Consider the following 12,495-nt stretch of genomic DNA (forward strand, 5'->3'; position numbering starts at 1 on the left):
CTCCCCAGATTCTAAACATAGGTTTCAAATTATACGACACATAACTAATAATGCTGTTTAAATTATAAGTTTGAAGCAAACATGTTTATTCATGTCTCGTTGATTACAGGCTTAAGAATGATGTGTGTAACTTATTTATTTGTCTGTATTTACTATTGAGGCTGCAATCTCAAGACGGAATCTGGGGTGGTCTGGGCTCGTTTATATTTAGAGTTCTCAAATAACACCTTGACCTCAACTGTGTCTTTCTGCTTAGTATTTTTGAGACAACAGCTACCGCAAATCTAACCGCAGTCGCTCGCAGAAATGAAAAGTGCGAAAACCGTCTCTGTCAAATGTGTGGTAAACATTTGTAATCATCATTTCTATTACAGCTGCCAGTCACGAAGAAACTGCCTGACAAGCAGAACTGAAAAATTTGCGTGCAAGGGGCAATGCACGACACTAAACTAGACGGATCGCTATTCAGTCGATTGCACTGCATAGCGTAGCCTCACAGGGACAGCACCACAATGGAGGTAGCAAAGTCTTCACGGACATGTACGCTAGCTTGCCGTTAGCATCGTAAAATTTATCGACAATGGGAAAAAACTACTCCATCGATTAAGAGGGCAATGGGACAATAACTAAGTCGATGGAATGCGAATTACGCATGAATGTAATCTATTTCAAAGGTTCAAGTCTCTAGCCAAAATAGGAATAGGCTCTAAATCATTATTCTGTTGACTCTAGATATGTGTGTTGGTAGGCAAATATTTCCATAGTGAGGTGAACAATACACAAAATAATATGTTGGTGGAAAGAAAATGATTCCATGGTGAACCAGAAGGTTGAGAGGATAATTTTTCTGTGGAGACTGGACAAAGAAGGCCTAGATCAAGCCCTGAAAGTTACAAATACACCATGCGTTACATGATAAATGGGTAATTTTTTTTTTTTTTTTTGATTAAGAAGGACTTCGCCACCCTTACAACTATCCGTAATGAAATTTACTGGTCCTGACTATTACACATCTATTTCAATAGAAATAAGCAGCGAACTGATAGGTATGGAATTTTTTTTTTATTGAGCCTGGGCGAAGAAGGCGCCGAATCAAGCAATGAATGCCCAAAAATAGGTGAGCATCTTGCAGTCATAGTAAGCTTAGCCGCGCGGGATTAGCCAAGCTGTTTAGGGCGCTGCAGTCATGGACTTTGCGGCTGGCCCCGGCGGAGGTTCAAGTCCTCCCTCGGGCATGGGTGTATGTGTTTGTCCTTAGGATATTTTAGGTTAAGTAGTGTGTAAGCTTAGGGACTGATGACCTTAGCAGTTATATCTCATAAGATTTCACACATACGTAGTAGGCATACCGGGCTGAATTTACTCACGGCTAGGGTGCATCACCATAGTACAGTGTAAGGTCCCATCTAGCCTAGATGAGTTAAACAGTTCGGCGAGGAACAACCTTCAAAAGTTTCTACATGAATGCCATATCATGCTGCAGCCACCCATAGATTATGTAATCTTGTAGAGCCACCAGGTTGTGTGAACGTTGTACACTGTTCCACACTGAGCTATACATTTTTTGTCTGATTAAGACAGTGTGATACAGTGGACCAATCGCGGCACTACAGAGTCTTTGAGAGTTAATCAGGTTTGTGAACGGGGTTGCCATCACCTTGGAACAGGAGAGAATACAGAGGATAAGCATCATGAAGGTATAGAAGAAATTGAAGTAACACCTGTCACTAAGATTATTGAAATAAACATACCAGTTCACTGTCACGGTACGCTGAAAGTGTGCGCCCAACTAGTGATACGAAAAATACCACCTTCGGCATCAAGGACTCTCTCTACACGGTGCGAGTTAAATGCTTCAACTGAGCTACGGTGCACTGGATATTTTGCATCATTTGGGGAAAAAAAATGAACTGCTACTCTTCCGGCCATAATGATCGCATTCAGTTTGCTGTTTTTAAGTCGCTATATTGATTGCTCCACTGAAGAAATGCGCCCAAATGCCCATTGCGTGCAGTTCGTTTCGCAGTCTTCGCTTCAAAATTAGTTGAGATGGATCTGCGCTCATTAACAGTAGCGATATCCATCGGACTTGAAACTGCCACTGACAAAGTATGACATTTGGCTCTAAATATTGCCTATTAACGTCTTTGTTTCCATCTACTTTTTTGTATTATCAGTTTTTTGGCAGCTTTTATGCTGCTCGCCACGAACTGCTCTCTTGTGCCAAACTCTTCAGCTCAGAGCAGTAGGAACTGATGGCCCTGTAGTTTTGTTCCTTTATTCCCCAAACCAACGAACCAATCAGAGTAGCTTTTGCAACTCATGTTCTCAATTATTTGCTGGATGTACTCCTCTATCTACTTTCCTTTACAGTTTTTACTTTCTATAGCTCCCTCTAGTACCACGGCAGCTATTCCGTGATGTCTTAACTAGTTCTACCATCCTATCTCCTCTTCTGTCAATGTTTTCCGTGAATATATACTTTTCTTGCCGATTCTGTGGAGAACCCACTGATTCTTTTTCCTATTAGTTCAGATAATTTTAACCATTCTTCTGTAGCGCAATGTCTCAAACGCTTCTATTCACTTCTTTTCTGATTTTCCCACAGTAGCTGTTTCACTACTATAGAATGCTACCCTCGAAACGTATATTCTCAGGCATTCCTGCATCAAATTAAGGTCTACGTTTGATACCAATAGACTTCACTTTTCCAGTAATGCCCTTTCTGCAGAGCTAGCATGCTTTTCATGTGCTCCTTCCTACGTCTGTCACGGGTTATTTTGGTGCCTGTGTGGCAGAATGCACACTGTGCTCGTTTCCGCTACTTCTCTTTACTTTCGCCTTTCTTTGATTTACACTCGGTCCATATTCTGTACTCATTAGACGGTTCATTCCATTCACAAGATCATCAAATTCTTATTTACTTTCACTGAGGATAGTAATGTCATCAACGAATCTTATCACTGATTTCCTTTCACGTTGAATTTTAATTCCGCTCTTGAAACTTTCTTTTACTTCCCTCATTGCTTCTTCGATGCAAAGATTGAATAGTAGGGGGACAGACTACATCCTTACCTTACACTGTTTTTCCTTGACCTTCCAGTCTCTTTGCTCCCTCTTGGCTTTGGTATATATTGAATATTACACGCCTTTCCCTATAACTTACACCTGTTTTTCTCAGAATTTCCTAGAACATGCGCCATTTGACATTGTCGAATATTTTTCGAGGTCGTCAAAGTCTATGAACGTTTCTTGATTTTTCCTTAGTCTTCCAACACAAAAAAAAAAAAAAATAGAGAAATGCCCTTCTCATGGCTTTACCTTTTCTAAAGCCAATCTGATCGTCATCTAACTGATCCTCAGTTTTCTTTTTCCTTCTTCTGAACATTATTCTTCTTAGCAGTTTTATTGTAAGAGCTGTTAAGCTGATTGTGCAGTAATTCTCGCACTTGTCAGCTCTTTCGATCTTTGGAATTGTGTGGACGATGCTTTCCCAAAGTCAAATGATATATCGCCACACTTATATATTGTGCACACCAAACCGAATAGTCGTTTTGTTGCGACTTCCTTCGCTGATTTTAGTAATTCTGATGGAATGTTATACATCCTTCCTGTCTTATTCCATCATAAGTCTTCCAAGGCTCTTTCAAATTCCGATTCTTCTATCACGTAATTAGACAGGTTCTTTCCCCTCATAGAGGCCATCGATGTATTCTTTCCACCTATTTGCTCACTTCTCTGCAATTTTCAGTGGAACTACCATTGCACTCTCAATGTTACCACTCTTGCCTTTAATTCCACCGAAGTTTGTTTTGGCTTTTCTGCATGGTGACTCAGTCCATCCTACAATTACTTCTTTCTCGATTTCTGCACATTTTTCGTATTGTCATTTCTCCTGAGTATCCCTGCAATTCCTATTTATTTCTATCCTGAGTGACTTGAATTTCTCTCTTCCTGAATTTTCTTGAAGGTTTTTGTACTTTCTTCTTTCGTCGATCAACTGAAGTATTTGTTCTGTTACCCATGTCTTCTTCGCAAATACCTTCCTTGTACCTCCAATTTCTTTGACTACCCGTTCTTAGACATGTCCATTTCTCTTCAAATGAACTACGTACAGAGCTATTCATTATTGCAGTATCTGCAGCTACAGTGAATTTCAGATGTACCTCTTCATTCCTTAGTATTTTAGTTTCCCACTTCTTTCCGAATTGATTCTTCCTGACTTGTCTCTTGAACTTAAGCCTACTTTTCATCATTAGCATTACTGAGACTCTACCTGCCTCTGGGTGCGTCTTGCAATGCAATATCTGATTTCAGGAACTCTGTCTGCCATTGACGTAATCTAATTGAAATCTTTTGTATCTCCCGGCCTTCTCCAAGTATACTTCCTTCTCATGTGATTTTTGAACAGAGTAAAAGATATTACAAGATGAAATTTATTACAGAGCTCACTTAGTCTGTCTCCTCTCTCTCATTCCTTGTCTCAAGTCCATATTCTCCCGTAACCCTTTCTTCTAATTCTTCCCCCACAACCGGATTCTAGTTCACCACAACTGTTAGATTTTCATCTCCATTTACGTACTAATTCCCATTCAATATCCGCATATAGTTTATCTCTTCATCTTCTGCTGGCGAGGTCTGCATGTATATGTGAACCATTATTATCGGTGTTGGCTTGTTGTCGATTCTGATGAGAACAACCCCATCACTGAACTTTTCGCAGTAACCTACGCTCTGCCCAAGCTACCTACTCATAACGAATCTTACTCCGGTTGTACCATTTTCTGATGCTGTTGACATTATCCTATACTCATCTGACCAGAAACCCTTGTCTTCTTTCCATTTCACTTTACTGAAGCCCACTATACATTACATTGGGCATTAGCACACCCATTTTCAGATTTTATAGCTTAATTACCACTTTCAAACTTCCAACGTTCTACCCCGCGACGCGTAGAACGTTATCCTTTCGTTGGTTATTCAAGTTTTGTCTCATGGTTACCTCCCCCTTTGCAGATCCCTTCCGGATATCTGAAAGCGGGAATCTTTTGCCAATGGAGAGGATGATGAACTTTTCCAATTACAGGCTATATGTCCTGTGGATACACGATATCTGTCTCTAATGTAGTCGTTTTCATTTCTCTCTACATTCTCATGCCGCTGATCATTGCTGATTCTTGCTCCTTTTACGGGCAGTATGCCGCCACAAAGTCAGGTGAATCCCTGAACCTCTGTCCGCTCCTCTGCCCTCTTTGTCAAGGCCGTGGGCAAAATGAGGGGACTTTTCTACCGGAAGCCTTGGGCAGCCACTGTTGATTTTGATTACTAGTCAGAAGCGCTACCCCTAGACCATAGTCCATAGGAGTTATAAAAAAGTTAACGCATCAACGAGGGCGGAAAACTAAGTTGTCACCACTATACCAATTACGCCACCCACTTCTCTCCCTCTCGTTTGCGCAGTGTTTCCGTTGGTGCATGCGGAAACCGCTGTCTCGCGGTGTGCCAGATAACTCCAAGTCAACCACCGCTCTAACTTATCCAAACGTCAATAGTAATATACAACATATCATAAAAGTTTGAAGGACGCAACAGTCATATCTGACAGATTGTAATATTGACATTCTGGGTACATACCATGCAGACAGCGCCTAACTACATACGTATTGTTCCAGATATTTTAACCAAAGTAGAATTTATACAGACTGCTTGATACAGAAGCTCCCAGTTGATACATAGTCTGTACTTGCTGGTTATAATCTCTTCAATGATCCACTGTAGTTCTGCAACTACTGAAATATAAACTTCAATTGCAGAGTTAAGCACTGTTCACTGTCACTAAATATTTGTTTCTTTTATTTTGCAAACGTTGTGTGAGACAAGAAACCTGCCAGAATACGGCATGTACAGTGGATGGACGCTAGACTGAAGTGAATGGCAATGCTAGTTTTCCAGTCCGATTTTAATAGCAATACCACTACCATCTCCAACACCCAGCGTCATGAAGTAAGTATGAACACGTAAATTCTGCATGCATCATCTGAAGTTGCTCCTGAAATGGATCGGAAACCTGTTCACAGAGATAAAGCAATACTTCATAAGTGATTTATGGTTGACTCAGCAAATAAGATATGTTCCTGATCTGAGTATACTGTTGTTACAAATGGGAATATGCTGGCTATAAACTTGATCAGCTTTGCACATGATCACATGCCGTTCATGGTACCACGCATGCAAAGTTAAACACGCGATTTAAACCATCTTATGATGAGTTTCGGATTCTGTGGTGATTAAATATGGTGGAGATGATTGCAAAAATGTGTGCGACAGAATCGCATCCTTACAACGAACGATAGGTGCCTTTTACTGCACGTCCAATGCAGAGTACAGTATCTCCTGGGGAGAGAGCAGATTCTAGTTTGCAGTAATGGAGGCCTATGTGTCGACGACTTTCTTCACACTATTCTTGCCACACTTCATATGAGCTCAGGAAAAAAGTGAAATGAAAGCTCGAACATCATCTTGGCATTTATGTATAAACTCTTTCTCGTCCTGAGCACTGGACGACCCCATGCCGTTGCTCTGCAAGAGCAGTCGCCCGGTTACCGGAAGCCTCCCGACCTATGCACTAGGAGCGTTCTCGCTCTTGGCTCTTTAATAGATTGCACGGCATAGCACTAGTTGGGACGTATCAGTGCAGGAGAAATTCTTCATAACGAAGCACGTATGACAACATGCATTACCATTTAATTAATGTCGGAGGAGGCAAACAAGGAAGCAAAAATTTCGTGACAAAATGTACCTGAAAAGGTTGAAGGAGCCGCTAGCTATTCCAGTTGCACAAAAAAGAGAATGTGAAAGGAAGGGCTACAAGTATTTTTCAGAGTTTCGTTACATCATGAAATGCGTAGAGGAATAGCAAAACTGTATATTTAGATATTTTTGACGAACACATTTGTGGGGGGCAGGCAGAAAATCTTCATGTTACACATGTTGTTTATTTTGCATCGTCACTACCGTAGAAAGCAATGTTGTCCAATATGTAACAACTTTTACGACCTTCCCGTTCATGAGAATTACTTGTTTCAGCACCTGATCGTATTTGTTTTGAAATGGTTGATCATTCGTTTATGCGGCTGTTTCTTTTCCAGGACCATAGTGAGAACTATTGTCTTTGGCGTCTATAACTGTCGAATACTAGTCATACTCACATAACCTGTTTCAACGATCATTTGCAGACTCATTAGCTGTTGTTTACCTTTTCCTTCCATAATCAGATTTTCAAGAAGCATATACACTGTGGTGACGGCGGTCATAAGGCAGCGATATGCATGTATATAAAAATGATGGCAGTATCACACAGATCAGGGTTAAAAAGATAGTACATTTACGGAGCTGTCGTTTCTACTCAGGTGCTTCATGTGAAAAGGTTTCCGACGTGATTGTGTTGGCACGACGGTATTTGTCATACTTTGAACACGGAAGCTAGACGAATGGGGCATTTCATTTCGGAAATAGTAAGGGAATTCTGTATTCCGAGATCCACATTGTCAAGAGTGTGCCTAAAATATCAAATTTCATACGACTGGAATACCGTGTCCTGGTCGGATGTGTCCCGATTTCAGTTTGTAAGAGCCAATGGTAGGGTTCGAGTGCGGCGCATACCCCATGAAGCTAAGCAGCAAACTTGTCAATAAGGGACTGTGCGATCTGGTTGTGGCTCCATGGTGATGTGGCCTGTGTTTACGTGGAATAGTCTGGATCCTGTGATCCAAATGAACCGATCACTGACAGGATATGGTTATGTTCGGCTTCATGGAGACCACTTGCAACCATTCATGTACTTCATGTTCCCAGATAACTATGGAATCTTTATGGACGACAATGCGCCACGTCACCAAGTCACAATTGTTCGCGTTTGGTTGGAAGTACATTCTGGATCATTTGAGCGAATAGTTTCATCAAGCAGAATCTCCGACATGAATCTCATCTAACATTTAAGGGACTTAATCGAGAGGTCAGTTCGTGCATAAAATGTTGCACTGATATCATTTTCGCAATTATGGACAGGTATAGAGACAGCATTGCTCAGTATTTCTGCTGAGGCTTCCATTGACGGCGAGCTGCTGCACTGCGCTTGGCAAAAGAAAGCCCGACACGGGATTAGATAGTATCCCATCCCTTTTGTCACCTCAGTTCATGTTGCCCCGAGTTACGATCAAGTTACCGGTTAAATACCAACAATATTCATCTAGTAGTCTTGGAGATTATCATGTTCAAACCAACAGACAGACAGAACGGTTTTAGATAAAGTTATGGATTACATTATCTTTCTTTCCCGTCATTCTATTTTGTCGAAATAAAGCCTATATGTTGCCCCAAGTTACCTGTGAAAACCCATTGAGAATTCGTCTGGTAGTTTAGAATATTAGTGTTTTAATTTGAAATTAAATTACAGGAAAAGTACCACTGACGTGTGCTACTAAATTTGCGCTTTCGAAAAATACATATTTTTCGAAAATTAATATTTTAAGTAGAAACGTCTTGTAATTAGGAAACAGCAGTCTCCTAGAAACCTTACGCGCGAAACAATAAACTATGCAAGTATCCAAAGAACGCCATCCTGTGTGTCAAATGTCATTCAACTTGTTTTAGACACATACTTTATACTTCATTTCCCTACGTCATGTAAACTTTGTACAGTTTTCATCAGTTCTGAGTTGTGTGATGTTTTCCAGAAGGCGGTCTTGGAAGACAAATGAATGCCAAGAAACTCAGTGAAAATGTTATTTCAGTTGTCATATCAGAAAGACACGCATACTAAACAACTTCGGCAAACAACCTCCCAGACAAAGTGTGCAAGATAAATACAAAACGTTTGCTACCCATCAGAGAATACGTTCAACTCAATATATGAAGCATTCAGATTCACATTTAGGACTACGTTAAATAGAATGATGCCGATACTCTCTACGCTGGGATAAAGAAACAAAACTCTTTTCATTCCTCGAGGCCACTTACTGTCAGAAATACGGAGCGAGAGATGGAGGCAACACAACAAGATTAACTAGAATGAAGGAGATCTAAAAGACTCCTTTCAACTTTGCTAATTGAAGAGAACGATGCCTCGAAATAAGTCGCTAATGTGAAAGTAAATCGTTATTTTTCATCTCCACGCCCAAAATGAGGTCACAAAACCTCTACACAATGGTGCTTGTCACCATCATAAAAGGCCTTTAGCAGTCGAATACTGTATAGTTTGAAAGACAAACGTCGTCTCAACATACTCCACATAGACATATGAGGACTGAATAATTCAGCTGACGCAACGAGTTGACTTCTGTGGACTGATTATGTGCAAAATGTTTTACATCTCGAACGAACACATAGGGCGGAACTGAGGATTTTTCACTTGTATAAACAACCAGAGTTGTCAAATTACTGGCGTCATCGTCGAGCACTATGGGCTACGGGAGGTGTATTTCCAATTAGGAGATAGGGGACTGAAGGTGGCGAGGGGGAGGAGTGGGGAGGGGGAAACTGGGGTATCTGCCTCATGGAGCAATTTAAGGTGGCGCCAAATTCATATCTTTAAAAAAAAAAAAAAAAAAAAAAAGCCTTGTTTCGAAAAGCACCTAACATCCAGTTTACGGTGGTCTATCGACCGTTCGTATGATTTTGAAACACACCCCCTGCTGGTTTTTGAATGTTTTGAAGCTGATATCTGAGCGAATTATAAGCTGATTTTTGAATGCGTGCGTAGTGTGCGTGATGTATCTGCCAGGAAAGTCCCCGTCGCATGTATAAATAAAAACTTTACTGCAGGCAAACGGGGACGGAGCCATACGATCTGATCCGAACAAACTCGAACGGGTGAATGCAAATCGCTGTTTGGTCATGTTGTTAAATGGGTGTGGGAGTCATAAGCATTCTTATAATTACTAGCTAAATCCATAGATCAGACTACGAGAGTGGAAATGAACGACTAACAGTGATAACAGGTAAGGAAGATCACAATTATCTTCACGATGTATACAAGAAAATGAAATTCTGACTGAATGTTTTTGGGCGGCCGGAGTGTCCGTGCGGTTCTAGGCGCTACAGTCTGGAGCCCAGCGACCGTTACGGTCGCAGGTCCGAATCCTGTCTCGGGCATTGATGTGTGTGATGTCCTTAGGTTAGTTAGGTTTAATTAGTTCTAAGTTCTAGGCTACTGATCACCTCAGAAGTTAAGTCGCATAGTGCTCAGAGCCATTTGAACCATTTTTGAATGTTTTTGGCAGATCGCTATACTACTAAGAGCCAGTTTTACAGTCCCCGGTTAGCAGCCGCGTAAGGTCTGTCCTCGGAATAGCGCGGAAAACGCGTTGTAGACACACGTAATAACGTCTGAATGGTGAATACGCGTTAGAACGAAACTGGTGATTCCGCATTGTTACCGAAGGGAACCGGAGGACAATGGCTGGAATATTTACAGAATTAGTGATGACAAGATTATTTGCTAGAACGAGGAAGAAGAGGAAACAGAGATATCACACAAATTGTATGGATGACTATCACGATTACAAATTTATATAAAAATTTAGTACCACTACTACGTTTCGAGCTCATGGTAGAGAAACTAGAGCATTTGAATGAAATGTGAAACTCTTTTCTAAGGTAACATTTTACTTGTAGTAGCCCTAATAGGCACTTGATATTGGTACTCCATGAATTACTTTCTGTCGCGTTGTAGTAGCCCTAATAGGCACTTGATATTGGTAGTTCTTGAATTACTTTCTGTCGTGTTATTTACGTAAATGACGTACATTAAAATGACCATTTGTGCCGCAACAGTCTCACGTATTTGGCGTGTAAGAACTACTGCAATATTAGAAACATCTATTTCGTTTTACCTCCGCAACAGTCTCACGTATTTGGCGTGTAAGAACTACAGCAATATTAGAAAGATCTATTTCGTTTTACCTAACAGACAGTGACAAAACAGACGTAATCAAATAGGGGAACAAGTCTTGGGTACAATTCGTATTAACAATTTTTTCATTATTAGACAATAATATTTTGATTTTTCATGTAGCAAACCGTTTGACGAACTTCGATGAGTTAATACAATCTTTCGCAGAAAGGGAAGCACGTAGAGTAAGGCTAGAGACAAAAAAAAGTGCTGGGACCTAAGAATTGAAGAAATTCGTACTGTCTTGTTTGTCTTTAGTACTGACTGCGACTATGTTCCCTAATTTAATTTCATGTCGCACAAAAGAGAAAGTTATTAGCTAATACGTAACAAAGAGTGCAAATTTTCTGAAGAGTTCTTATTCTACCGCACACAAATTGCGAGATTGTTTAAGGACGGTAAGATGTCAAACCTGCCGTCTGGGAGCAGGAGAGACGACACAGGACATTTTAATTTCAACTGCCCTGAATGTAGGTTTGATGGCTTCCGTTACAGAATATACACATTCGAATTCCACAGAGCGAAATGTACAGGTTTGAGCTCCACAGAGCGAGATACAGTGACGTGCGATAGGAAAACTGCTGTGTGGCACAGCACTTTGGCACATTTAAAATCAAATAATATGTTTCACGTTTCCTCGTACATATATGTTTTATATATCAAGTTCTTTAAAAAAGGTGTGCGCTGCAAAATGAACATGGTTTTGAAAAAAACGATTTTTAAAAAAAATTTGGCTTCCTATCTCAAACGCTCGAGTGGGATTCCGCGGCGTGGGGGATTGGGTGGAGGGGGCGGGTTGCCGCTATCAAGTTTCTGCTCCGGTTCGGAAATATCGTATGTCCGGAGCTGTGCAGTTCGTTCTATCGACAAAAAAAATCACGCCAAAGAATGGTAGATGAACAGCAACCGTTGAAAGGGCCAACGCATAACATCCTTTGTTGCTGTGTTTGCACCATTTGGACTCGTTGGACGTTGGGTAACGAGGGAGCCGAGCAGGAAGGAACCTACCAGCAACCGTACGACCCGGAAACTTGCAAATGGTGCAATGGTAAATTTTTAGTGTCTATTCGTAAGTGGCGTTTCCCTATAATATCTAACATTTTTCATACAGAAAATTAGTCTTGTTGAATCGGGTTAATAGTTTTGAAACACATATTTGATTTTGACCAGAAAGCTACCACAATTTATTATTAATTTATAAAAGTAAGCCAAGGATAGCATAGCGCAATTTGATTATCATAGACATGCTGATACTGTAGATAGAATTTTTCACACCTGAGGGCACATTTGGTTTTGTGCTGGCAAGTCGATAGCTTATTGGTCACCTCGGTGCGCTTAAGTAAATTAAGATTTTATCAGTGACGAATTGCTGTATTTCATGCAGACGAAAATTGACCGGAACAGTGACTGCACTTGTTTATTTTCAGTTGCACATGCGTGCATCCCGAAAATATTCTCACATATTTTAAGGCAGTGGTACGTTTTAGAACTCTCTAATTCGCCCTTAATTTGGATTGCAACGATTTGGCGAGAAAATGGTCAAC

The sequence above is a fragment of the Schistocerca piceifrons genome, chromosome 5 (genome assembly GCF_021461385.2).
Source record: "Schistocerca piceifrons isolate TAMUIC-IGC-003096 chromosome 5, iqSchPice1.1, whole genome shotgun sequence".
In the NCBI taxonomy this organism is placed as follows: Eukaryota; Metazoa; Arthropoda; class Insecta; order Orthoptera; family Acrididae; genus Schistocerca; species Schistocerca piceifrons.